A 13,318-nucleotide genomic window follows, 5' to 3' on the forward strand; every position below is an offset into this window, starting at 1 on the left:
AAAAGCAAAGAGCTAGTGTTTGGTGGAATAAAACAACAATATCAATAAGGGCAAACCAAATTAAAAAAAAAGAATAAACCCTAAGTTTAGCCCATGCCTTTATCCAGTCAATATCCTGTGTGGCCTGTGAGTAACTTCACTTCACTGAGCCTCAGATATCTCATCAGGTATGAAAACATTCACATGCATCCCCTAAAGCTCCAATGCAGAATAAGAGATAATTATTTCAAAACATTTTGCTTAGTTCTCGGCACATAATGAGAGGCCCCGGGTGGCACAAAAGATTAAGCACTTGGATCCCAGCAGAAGTGATGGCGGCTCAAACCCGCCCAAGGGACACAGGCTGGGTGACTGGCTTCAGAAAGGTCACGGTCTCGTTAGCGCCGTGAAATAGTTCTGATCTGCACACGTGGGGTCACCATGAGTCAGAATCTGCTAGATGCCAACCAACAACAGCAACGAGAAGCACATAGTGAACACGACATAAAAGTTAGCATTCTGTCCCACTCATTTCTCTGCAGAAGTAGAGTAAAATGATTGAACTTTAAAAATCAAAACCGTAAGTAATAAAACTTAACTATAAAAACAATGACAAAACAGGCTTCAAACAGTTTAAGGAAAAGGAGGCTAAACTGGAAAAGGAAGGGAAGCCTGCTAAAAAGTGATAATAGAAAGTAATCTAAAAAACAAATCCAGCGACAGTTCCGGTATATTTGGCAGAAAAAAAGAAAATGTGATTAAGAAGAAGGATGCAGTCTTCCGGCACCTACAGAAGGAACAGTATTGAGAGGCAGGTCTATCTGTGCGTAGCGGAAGCAGAGGAATGTGGTAAAAATTGTTAAGGAAAAAGCCACAGTTCTGGATGAGTTTCCCACAGAGATCCTGAAATTTGTAAAATATCCAGGGAGATGAAGCAGCATGGGCTGGAGAGGAGGCCTGTGGCACTTAAGCTGAAAGATAACTAGAGATCACTCTGGCTCATCAACTCCAACTCTGTAAAGGCAGTTCTTTTTCATCACTTAAAAAACAGTGGTAAAGAAAATATGTACATCTCACCTAATATCAATGAAAAATATTCATGCATATGTATTATGATATATATATATATCTTCAAAGCAAATCCAGTGCCGTCGAGTCGATGCCGACTCAGAGCAACCCTATAGGACACAGTAGAACTGCCCCATAGAGTTTCCAAGGAGCGCCTGGTGGATTTGAACTGCTGACCCTTTGGTTACCAGTCGTAGCACTTAACCATTAGGCCACCAGGGTTAGCCTTGTCCTTTTCCGATACTTACATTCCAGAAATAGCAGCATTTACCTTTTCAGGGATCAATTTGCTTTTCTCCATGATCGTTGTTCTAATATCCTACTTTAACATTATCCTTGCCATTTTTAGAATACAGTCTTCAAAAGGGAGACAAAAAGCTTTTTCCACCTGTGCTTCTCACATGATAGTGGTCACTGTGTTCTATGGGACTCTTCTTTTCATGTATTTGCCACCCAGGACCAACCACTCGTTAGGTACTGATAAAACGGACTCAGTCTTTTACACCCTAGTGATACCAATGCTGAATCCTCTCATTTACAGCCTAAGGAACAAGGAAGTGAAGAACGCACTGAAGAGATTCCTTAACAACCCATGGAAATCACTCAAACTAATGTAAATATATAACTACAACTGTCTCCTTTTAAAGTCTTAATTTGCTCCTGAAAAATCTGCTGTTAAGTGAAGAGGCATTAAATAGCTTAAAAAAAAAAAAACTATTAATTTCAAAGGGGAAAATATTGATGCATTTTTATCCCAATTCAAAATACCCACTATTCCTAGATAGAAAAATGCTTCAATAATGCAATGAAAAAAAAAAAAAAAACTTACAGTGCTCACTCCGGCAACACATACACTAAAATTGGAACAACAGAGAGAAGATCAGCACGGCCCCTGGGCGAGGACGACACTCAAATTTGTGAAGCGTTCCATATTTTTTGGATTTGTAAACTTTCACTTAAAGCACAATAAAAAATTTTCAAAAACTTGCATTTGTAATAAACAATTTGAAAGTAAAAAAAATATGTGTTATAAATAGAATACAAGTTATTAAAAGATTTGTATCTTATTCCATCTAAATAAGATATCTAAAAAAAAAATCCAGGTGGTACAAAATATTTGCCCTAACCTAAAGCTTTCTAGATTGAACCCCCTGTGGTACCAAGGAAGCAAATTCCTGCTGATTTTTTTCCTTTAATATTACAGCCATTAAAACCACATGAAAAAGTTCTACTATGTACACATGCGGTTGTCAAGAGTTAGAATTGACTTGACGTCAATTAACAACAACATCATAGTCTCTAAACAAGGAAGAGAAAGCCTGGTAAAGGGTGGTGGAGTTATATAAGAATGATTGCTTGCGAGATGATGGAAAGCCTGATCATTCTCCCTGGTACACCCACCTTTTGTCCAAGGGCTAGACATTTTACTATAAGTTTACTTTTTTTTTTTTTTAATACCATATTCTCCATTCATAAACTTTGGCACCATTTTCTCCATCTATCACATTTTTTGTTCATCCGTTGCTGTCTTGCTCTTAAAATAAATTTATAACCCAGAGAAGTAAACAGGCATTAAGCCTAGGGTGCTTTGAAAGGCCACATGTGCCACAGCAGACTGAAATAAACATAGAAGCATTCTACCATTTTCCTCCACTCTCTCAACACCCGCACACAAAGCAAAAATTTATGTTCAGCTAATCATGACATAAAATAAAAAGTTTTCCATAGGACGATCTTATACTAAAAACTATTGTGTAGACTGTGTTATCTTTGTAATAAACCATAACATTAAACACAACTTCCTAGCACATTTTATTTAGTGTGTTTTGGGTGAAAATATTATTAGATCAAAAACGTCATCTCTTAAAAGGTAACAATTCTCGGGAAACCTACAGCAAAAAAAAAATTAAAACTCATAGGAGTCATATCTATTTATGTACAATGCTACTAAGATGTGGTGGAGTGAGGCATAGTGGGTAAGACATATGAGGTAAAGACAGGGTCTGGGAATAAAGCTATGACATTTTCAGGAAAGTCAGACATAATTCAATACCAGGAATTGTGAGGCTTACATAAGTAAATCAATTTGTAACTTTGGCCATACATATTCATAATTTGTATTCCTTCTGCATCTTTAAAAAAACATTATAAGACATGTTTAAAGAGTTCTGCCTTCATCATCAGATATCAAACTTGAATTAAGCTGCTGTAGAAAATTCTGAATATTACAGTAATTTACGGAAAATTGAAGCATGTACTCAACAAATAGTGTACCTCAATCCAGGTTTTTGAGTGTAGGCAATAAAAAAATTACAATGAAACTGGGTAATTGCACATCAAAGTTTTCCTCAATAGGGAAATCAAATGTATCCTGGATAATTAACAAACACTCGATGGTCTTGCTACCTGTTCTCAAATACTTTAGGATTAATGAAAATTTGTGTTCAAGCTCCATGGGGAGTATCTCAAGGGGAGAACAACAACAAAAAAAACCCAGTGCCGTTGAGTCAATTCTAAATTCTTCTTATGATTGCAGTAAGATTAGGAAGCACTTGGGGGAACAAGAACTTATTTCTCACCTTAGGTGAGTAGATGGCACTAATCTGTGTGTTTATCAATGAGCTCCAGTCATTATTCTTGACCCTCGGTTTCAATTTAAATTATACTCATGAGTATAGTCAGCAAAGTCAGACTCAAGATACTATACCATATATACTAATAATGTCTTAACTATGTTATCATGTGTTTTTACCACCATTACTGTGTTCTTTGAGGAAAGCAAAAAACTTGATTTCTATTTGTTATGATTTCTGTATTGATTCTGGAATCTTCTGTGTATGTGTGTTAGTTGCCATCAAATTGGTCCCCACTCATAGAGACCCTATGTAGAACAGAAAGAAACACTGCCCGGTCCTGTACCATCCTCACAATCCTTTCTGTGCTTAAGCCCATCATTGCAGTCACTGTGTCAGTGTATCTCCTTGAGCTTCTTCCTCTCTTTCGTTGACCCTCTACTTTACCAAACATGATGTCCTTCTCCAGGGACTGATCTGGTCTGATAATATGTCCATATTATGTGAGATAAAGTCTAGCCATCTTGCTTCCAAACAGTGAATATTCTGAGGGTGGAAAATCATTTTTTGAAAGCTTCGCCTAGAATGTTATTTAGACCAAGACTCCATTGGTCAGGTTGAAGATAATGATGCTGAGTGAGTGTTCATGTCTCAAATACTATTAGTTTTATGATAGGGATTCCTGTTATTCAACAATGCAATAGTATCATCATATCCTGTTTTCATGCATTTACACAATTTCCTTTGTGATGAGAATATTTCATTTGTGGTTGCATCCAAAAATATTACACAAGAGATTGAGATTGTCAAGGTTTAAATGCCCCCATAAGCAGATTCTGGGCTGAAGACTAGATTATATTTTTATTTGGCAGGGGATTCCAGGAATCGTAAATGAGGAAATGGAGAATAAGAGACAGAGAAGGGAGAAAACCTAATGGTGTAAAAAGCAGATTGCTGTTGTAAGCAACTGTGTCAATGGCTTGAGATATTTTGAGATGTCCTGCAAAATCCTTCTTGGAATTGTCCTAAGACAGGAAAGCCAGAGGCTTGGGGTATTTATTGTAACTTATTCGTTGAGAATTGCTCATCGACATATTAAATGCTGGGAACTTCCACATTGCCTTTCGTATGGTCTGAGCAAGCTCCCAAGGCACCGACAAAAGCCCCACAGGCAACGGAGTAAACCACTTGAAGTGGAAAACTGCCAGGAAGCCAGAAAATATCTACAAGGGCTACAGTCAGAGGTAGCCAAGGTGATGGGGGTGAGGAAGTACACATTTTTCTCTGTGGTGACATTTGACATTGAAAGTTGATGGCAAAGCCAAAATAAAATATTAGACATCTTGACTTAATATACTCATCTTGTGGCAGTAATAGCATGGCTGGCACCTACTGTCTATCTTTGTATTACAGTTCCAGGTTCTCATTCATAAGGCAGTGAGGCTAAGGCTTAGAAGCGTCTCCAAATATATTTTTAATTAAAGCTGAGTTTTAAATCAGCACAATTAAAAGTCCAGGGATTGTCAATCCTTGGAAGAACTATAAATCAGATATATGCATTCAACTTTCAGTATTGTTGATCTTTCAACACCCTGTATATCCAGGCTTGGGGATTTCTTTTCTCCTCTCATTCACTGAGGGGAGTTTTCTTTCTGAGCTGTTCTCCATGTCATAAATTTCTCAGGTCGTAAGTGAATTGAGAAAGCTATATTTGGAGGATGGGAACAGGTGGATAAGAGACTTTCTCATAACTCACTTAAGAGTCAGTTATAATGACATGGGCACAATGCAAATCTCAGACCATAATTTTTTTTTTTTCCCCATATATTTGAGAATTGGGCAATTTGTTGTTTGGGTTGTTAGGTGCAATGGAGTCAGTTCCGACTCATAGGAACCACGTGTACAACAGAAGGTTCTGTCGTACATGTGGCCCTGTGCCACCCTCACAATAGTTGTTATGTTTGAGTTCATTGTTCCAGCCACCGTGTCATTCCATCTTGTTGAGGGTCTTCCTCTTCTTTGCTGACCTTCTACTTTAGCAAGCATCATGTCCTTCACTAGGGGAAGGTCACTGGTGATAATATGTGGAAAGTAGGTGAGACAAAGTTTCAACATCCTTGCTTCCAAGAAGCACTCTGGCTGTATTTCTTCCAAGACAGACTTCTTTGTTCTTCTAGCAATGGATGACATAATCAATATTCTTTGCTAACAGCATAATTCAAAGATATCAATTCTTCTCAGTTTTCCTTTTTCACTGTCCAGTTTTCACATGCATATGACACCACTGTGAATATCATGGCTTGGATCAGGCATACCTTGGTGCTAAAAGTGACATCTTTGCTTTTTAACACTTTAAAGAAGTCTTTTGCAACAGATTTGCCCTATGCAGCGCTTCATTTGATTTCCTGACTGCTGCTTCCGCAGACATTGGTTGTGGATCCAAGTAAAATGAAATTCTAGGAAATGTGAAACTTTTCTCCATTTATCATGATGTTGCTTATTTGTCTACTTGTGAGAATTTTTGTTTTCTTTATGTTGAAGTGTAATCCATACTGAAGACTGTAGTTTATGATCTTCATTAATAAGTACTTCAAGTCCTCTTTGCTTTCAGCAAGCAAGGTTGTGTCATATGCATGTTGCAGGCTGTTAATGGCCCTTCCACCAATGCCGATGCCACATTGTCCAGCTTCTCGGATTATGTGTTCAGCATACAGATTGAATAAGTGTGCTGAAAGGATGCAACCCTGATGCACACTTTTCTTGGTTTGAAACCATGCAATATCCCCTTGATCTGTTGAACTACTTCCTCTTTGTCTATGTACAGGTTCCTCATGAGCACAATTATGTGTTCTGGAATTCCCAATCTTCACAATATTATCTATAGTTTGTTATGATCTGCAGAGTAAAATGCCTTTGCGTAGTCAGTAAAACACAGGTAAAACATCTTTCTGGTATTCTGTGCTTTCGGCCAAGATCCATCTGACATCAGCAATGATATCCCTTGTTCCAGGTTCACTTCGAATCCTGCTTGAATTTCTGGCAGTTCCTTGTCAATGTACTGCTGCAACTGCTTTTGAATGATCTTCAACAGTTTTTTGCTTACATGTGATACTAATGATATTGTTTGATAATTTCCACATTGGGTTAGATCACCTTTCTATGGAATCAGCACAAATATGGATCTCTTCCAGTCTGTTGAACAGGCTGTAATCTTCCAAAATTCTTGGCGGAGACAAGTGAGCACCTCCAGCACTGCATCTGTTTGTTGAAATATCTCATTTGGTATTCTCTCAGTTCCTGGAGCCTTGTTTTTTGCCAATGCCTTCAGTGCAGCTTGGAGTTCTTCCTTCAGTACCGTCGGATCTTGATCGTATCCTATGTCCTAAAATGGTTGAATATTGAACAATTCTTTTTGGTAGAGTGTCTGTGTATTTCTTTCACCTGCTTTTGATGCTTCCTGCATTTTTCAATATTTTGTTCATAGAATCTTTCAAAATTTTAACTCAAGGCTTGAAATTTTCCACATGTTTTTTCAGCTTGAGAGTTGCTAAAGATGTTCTTCCCTTTTGGTTTTCTAACTCCAGGTCCTTGTACATTTCATTACAATATTTGACTTTGTCTTCTCGAGCTGCCCTTTGAAATCAACCATTCAGCTCTTTTACTGCATTTTTTTTTTCCTCTCACTTTAGCTACTCTATGTCCAAGGGCAAGTTTCAGACTCTTTTGATATCTAGTTTGTTCTTTTCTTTCTTTCCTGCCTTTTTGATGACCTTGTGTTTTCTTCATGCATGATATCCTTGATGTCTTCCCACAACTTGTCTGGCCTTTGATATTTAGTGTTCAATGTGTCAAATCTATTCTTTAGATGGTCTCTTAATTCCAGTGGAGTATACTCAAGGTTGTACTTTGGCTTTCATGGACTTGTTTTAATTTTCTTCAACTTCAGCTTGAACTTGCATATAACAAATGGACGATCTATTTCACAGTCGACCCCTGGCCTTGTTCTGAGTGATGATATTGAGCTTTTCCATTGTCTCTTTCCACAGATGTATTCAATTTGATTCCTGTGTATTTCATCTTGAGAGGTCTACTTGAATGGTCACCATTTATGTTGTTGATAAAAGGTATTTGCAATGAAGAATTTGTTGGTCTTTCAAAATTCTATCATGCCATCTCTGGCACTGTTTTTATCACCAAAGCCATATTTTCCAACTACCAGTCCTTCTTCTTTTTTTCCAAATTCTGCATTCCAATCACCAGTAATTATCAATGCACATTGATTGCATGTTTGATCAATTTTGGACTGCAGAGGGTGGTAAAAATCTTTAATTTCTTCATCCTTGACCTTAGTACTTGGAGCATAAATTTGAATAATAGTCTTATTAACTGACTTTCCTTGTAGGCTAATGAATATTATCCTATCACTGGCAATGGTGTACTTCAGGATAGATCTTGAAATGTTCTTTTTGATGATGAATGCAATGTCATTACTCTTCAAGTTGTCATTTCCAGTATAGTAGATCATAAGATTATCTGAATCAAAATGGCCAATACCAGTCCATTTCAGCTCACTAATGCCTAGGATATCAATGTTTAGGTGTACTATTTCATTTTTAATGACTTCCAATTTTCCTAGTTTTATACTTCTTACATTCTACGTTCTGATTATTAATGGATATTTATAGCTGTTTCTTCTCATTTTTAGTGATTCTTTATCTGCCTGACTCCACCCACATCATTAAGGCTGACCTCACTTTGAGGAGGTAGTTCTTCCCCAGTCATATTTTATATGCCTTCCTACCTGAGGAGCTCATCTTACAGCAGTATATAAGATAATGTTCTGCTGTTATTCATGAGGTTTTCACTGGCCAACTGTTTTTTCAGAAGTAGACTGACAGTTTCTTCTTCTTAGCCTGCCTTAGCCTGGAAGCTTTGCTGAAACCTGTCAAGCAAGGGTGACCCTGCTGGTATTTGAAATAACAGTGGCAAAATCTTCCTGTATCACAGCAATCTGCAAGCTACCGCAGTACAACAAACTGAAAGATACATGGTAGTTTGATTTGTAGCGGATCATTAAAAGGCAAAACTTTCTGCGGAGAGAACTTGTATAGCAGTACTTCCTGTAAGAATAGTTGATAAGGCAATTGGCTTATAAAAGATATATATATATCTTTCTTAGTTTGGTTAGAGTGTGGTATTTACAAGGGCATTTGATGGGAGGGGGAATCACAGTGTAGTTATGTCATCATTACCAGACATTCAAAATGTAGTTAAAACAAAAAACCCAAACCCAGTGCCGTCGAGTCCATTTCGACTCATAGCGACCCTACTGGACAGAGTAGAACTGCCACACACAGTTTCCAAGGAGGGCCTGGTGGATTCAAACTGCTGACCCTTTGGTTAGCAGCCCTAGCACTGAACCACTAGGTCACCAGGGCTACGTCATCTGTATCAAACATTCTTCCGTTAGAAACACCAGGGAAGATGACTGCCACTAGAGAAAAAATGGTAGCAGCTAACAAGGATTTGCACCAAAAGTTCAAGACAGTCATTTCAGAATTTTTCAGGTACCTCACTTTAAATTTCCCTTACACAGGTTTAAGGATCTTTATCTCAAGATCTAAAAGATATTGACATCTACCCTCTTTAGAGTCTAAATATTTCGTTTTGATTTTAAGTGCTTGATCTAACTAAAATTAATTTTTACATGATATGCAATAAACGTCAGCTTCAACCTCTTCAGTAAGGATAATTATATTATCAGTTAACTTGTCTCCCAGAATCTATGTGCCACCCATTATTGCCTATGTTGGTGGTATTTTTCATGCTTCTTTACTTACAGTAGCAGCTTTTAACCTCTCCTTCTGTGAAATTAGAAATGTCTTGTGTGATATCCTTCTACTTCTTGCTATCTCCTGTTCTGACACTCACATCAACTATCGTCTACTCTTCTGCTTTGTGGGTTCTGTTGAGATATTCACTGTCTTGATTGTCCTGATCTCCTACAGTTTCATTTTTTTGGCCATTCCGAAGATGCGTTCTGCTGAAGAGAAGCAAAATGTGTTTTCCGCTTGTTGCTCTCCCCTAATTAGATTGTCAATTTAGGCTGGAAAAAAAACACTTTATGTACATGGGGTTAAGTTCCAGCTATGCTTTTGTTCATGACATGATAACGTCAAAATTTTACACTTCTCTGATAGCTGTACTGAAAACCATCCTATACAGTTTGAGGAACAAAGGTGTAAAAGAAGCAGTAAAAAAAAAAAAAAAAAGTGAGAAAAATTGGTTTACAAATAAAGTATATTTTTAGCACTAAAAATTAAATTAAAAAAAATAAGAGACTAGCCTATGTCTCGATATGAAGAAGATATGACAAAAGTGAAATTTTTGTTTTAGTTTATTGGTTTCTTTCAATTCTTCTTAAACATTTTGAAATAAAGTTCAGGGTCAGCCCTCAATATATGCTATTTTAACATGTGCAGGAAAAAAATGTGCAATCAATTTGCTTCTTACTATGTTCATACTAACTTATGTATGTGTAGGTGTGCATGTATATATACATATATATTCATTTGTATAACCTACATACAAATATGATTCCTATGGACATATATACACACACATATGTGTATATAATCTTTACTTAAAGCATTGTATGTTTTTATTCTCTTGCTTATAAAAGTGTTACTGGAATAAGGTTCTTGCCTCTCACTGGTCAAAAATGAGCAGGTAAGGCACGTAGTTTTCCACACGAGCAAAGCTTTATTGAAGAGGCTTGCAAGTGGAGACAAGGAGGTCCTAGAGCAATGCTTACCCTCATCTCACAGAACAAAAGAGAGACCCGAGTTTTTAAAAGTTCTTGGAGGGGAAAAGATTCATGTTTATTCACAGGCAGAGGTAGGGATATGTTAGCTAAGGTGCACATGCAACAGCTTTCCAAGAAGGCTCCCGTCCTGGAGGCCTCTGGAATTCATAGCGGGACTTATTATTATGCAGTGTCGCATCTGCGCAGTCTCTCGCTCCCTGGGTTCGATTCCCTGGCTGGGGCTGTAGCCCCTCACTGCCCTGGTGGAAGGTCACACAGCGGTCACAGGTGGATGTTCTGCGCATGTCCCTGGGCCTGGTTTTCTCCAGCTGCTTCTGAAAGGCAACTTTAAAGACATTTGCTGATCATTTTTATATACCCGGCCCTATTGTTCTGGGGAATGGCTTTGTTTCTGTGCCCTGGCCTATTTCTTGTTGCTTTCTTTGCAGATTTGTGAGCCCCTATGTTCCTTGTCTTACTAAGTCTCTAGGTTTCATACTCAACCCGCTATTACCTCCCTTATAAAAAACTAAAATAGTATAGTCTATTTCTCTTTTACTTGCTTCTCCCCTATCCACACCAGTCTCTTCACTATTTTTCAAACAGGCACCCTCCGATCTCAGGGCCTTTGCTCCCTGTCTTAAAAGTAAATTGGAAAATGGAAAGGATAATAAAACATTTATTTATATTTTATAACTTGAAGCATTAGAAACATTGAGAACTAAAATTTTAATTATTTTTTTTTTAAATATGAATCTGGAGTAGTTTGGACAGCCCTTGTTTTCTATTTCTAATGAATTTTATATATGCAGCAAAATCAGTGAATAATATACAGTTAAATGAATCAACTCGGATAAGTCCACAAACATACATGAGTGACAAAAAAATGCAGAATAAAACACTCAGTATTATAAAAAGTAATTAAAGATATGTTCATAACTGCAATGTTTCAATAATGAGTGCATAAATATATAGTTACCTAGTAACCAAAAGCCTGTTAATAAAAATTGTTTGTGTTATCTCTGGTTAAGGAGACCCTGAATGGATACTTGTGAAAGATTCATGGTTTCAATCCAACCAGAGTCACCTCGAAAGATTTTCCAAAAGATCACAGCCATTTAAAACCATATGGAATGCAGTTGTACTCTGATACATTGGAGTTGCCTTGATCAGAACCGGCTAGATGGAGACTGGTGTTAGATATTAGGAACGCCAAAATTAAGAAGGAAGAGTTGTATCCTGCACAAAAGGAGTGAATATTTTAGGGAATGAGATGCTAGTTGTCACAGTTTCTTTCTGAAAGTTAAACTAACATTGAAAATTCATTACAGTGCTGGAAACAATATTCTGATATTTAATTTCATGGTATAGAATGGATATTTCATTCATTCATTCATTCCATTGGTCAGTGAGTTAGTTAACAAATAATTTTTGAATACCTTCTCTTTCCTGAGTATTATTTTAGAAACTAGTAATAAAAATGTAAAATATCTAGACATACCCCTTTCTGCTACAAAGCTCATGGACTAGAAAATGCCCCAGAGGGAATAAGAAAAATTGTTATTTATATTTAGCAGTAATAACTATACAATATTTAAAGAAAATTGCAGGCTGATATGAAAATATATTTTTCACTCAAATAAATTGAACAAAAAAAAACTAGAAATGATACCAGATATGATTTATACACTGATTAATAAAATAGATAGTCTCTACAAATTTCACATTATGTATTTGGCAAATATCATCTGGTTTTCACAATAAATATACCAGGGCTTGTTCTTGACACTAGAAGGGAGGCTTTGTGTTAAGTTCTATCCCTAATATTCACATTAAATTTGTTCATTGGAGCCAGAATCCTGGGCTTTCCAACTGTTGAATTTTCTTCAGCCGGCAGCTAAGAGTACTGCCCCAAGAATATAAGGGTACATTAAAAAAAAAAAAAAAAGATGGAATTATTGTATATATTTGTTATTCAATGTCATCATTTAAACAAGTCCTTAGGCTATCTCCACATTTTCACTGGGTGAAATTTTGAAAGGAGCCTTGCCTAATGAGCCTTCAATTTGTCTTTTCTTTCTCTGGGGAATCAGACTTTTATCTGGGAATTCTAGTCCTCATGTTCAGGGATTGGGACCTAGAAACAAACATATTTTAGTGAGAAGGTTTTCAGGGACTTCAGACCTTTGTAAAACTCTCCAGCATGCTTCATGGAGTAAACTTAGGGGTGGATCTCAGCAGATCTCTCTGCACGGGTAAGTTAAACCAAATGTTTTACCTATTACTAGGTCTAGTTGTAATAACTAAGTATCCTGAAAGCTCTAGCCATTCAAATCAAACGCAGACCTGAAATGATTCCTTCTCTGTCCTCTTTTCTAAGTGACTACACTCTTTGCCCACTGATTGCTCAGTGAAAGTGGCAGTTGTGTAATGCCTTAAATAATAATCAAACACACTTACTGATAAATGAGACTGAGCATTGTTAAAGACGTTGTGTTAAAAAAAAAAAGAAGAAGAAGAAGTAAAATCAGTGACCAGCTTTGATTATCTAAACGATTGGAGAAGAATTGAGCATACTGGTTTTTACATATGTTGAATCTGATATTTTTAGGGAAGCAGGTTTTTACCAGATAGTCTTAATCCAGGTACAGTTACTGCAAAAACATCCAGCTGTAATGAGTTGTGACAGGGTCCTGTAGTTTTGGAGCACAAAAATGGAAAGATACTAAACCTCATCTTTTAGCAATGAGACTAACAATGAATTGAGAATTACAAAATTTCTGTATGCAGATGTCAATGTTGAAAATGTTTTTGATCATTTTTTAAATCCTTGACTAATTATACCTTACCCGGCACAGTGTTACATTATGAGCAGTTAGATGTACAAAGAACA

The 13,318-nt window shown here is 36.9% G+C and overlaps 1 non-coding gene across 1 annotated transcript; it reads left to right on the top strand.

Annotated features, from left to right (window-relative positions):
• The first annotated feature begins 1,877 nt into the window (after positions 1-1,877).
• Positions 1,878-1,984, top strand: LOC126081319 (U6 spliceosomal RNA). Its single transcript, XR_007518365.1, has one exon. It is a non-coding gene; the product is annotated as a U6 spliceosomal RNA (small nuclear RNA).
• The last annotated feature ends 11,334 nt before the right edge of the window (positions 1,985-13,318 follow it).

This window comes from Elephas maximus, chromosome 7, assembly GCF_024166365.1.
Source record: "Elephas maximus indicus isolate mEleMax1 chromosome 7, mEleMax1 primary haplotype, whole genome shotgun sequence".
In the NCBI taxonomy this organism is placed as follows: Eukaryota; Metazoa; Chordata; class Mammalia; order Proboscidea; family Elephantidae; genus Elephas; species Elephas maximus.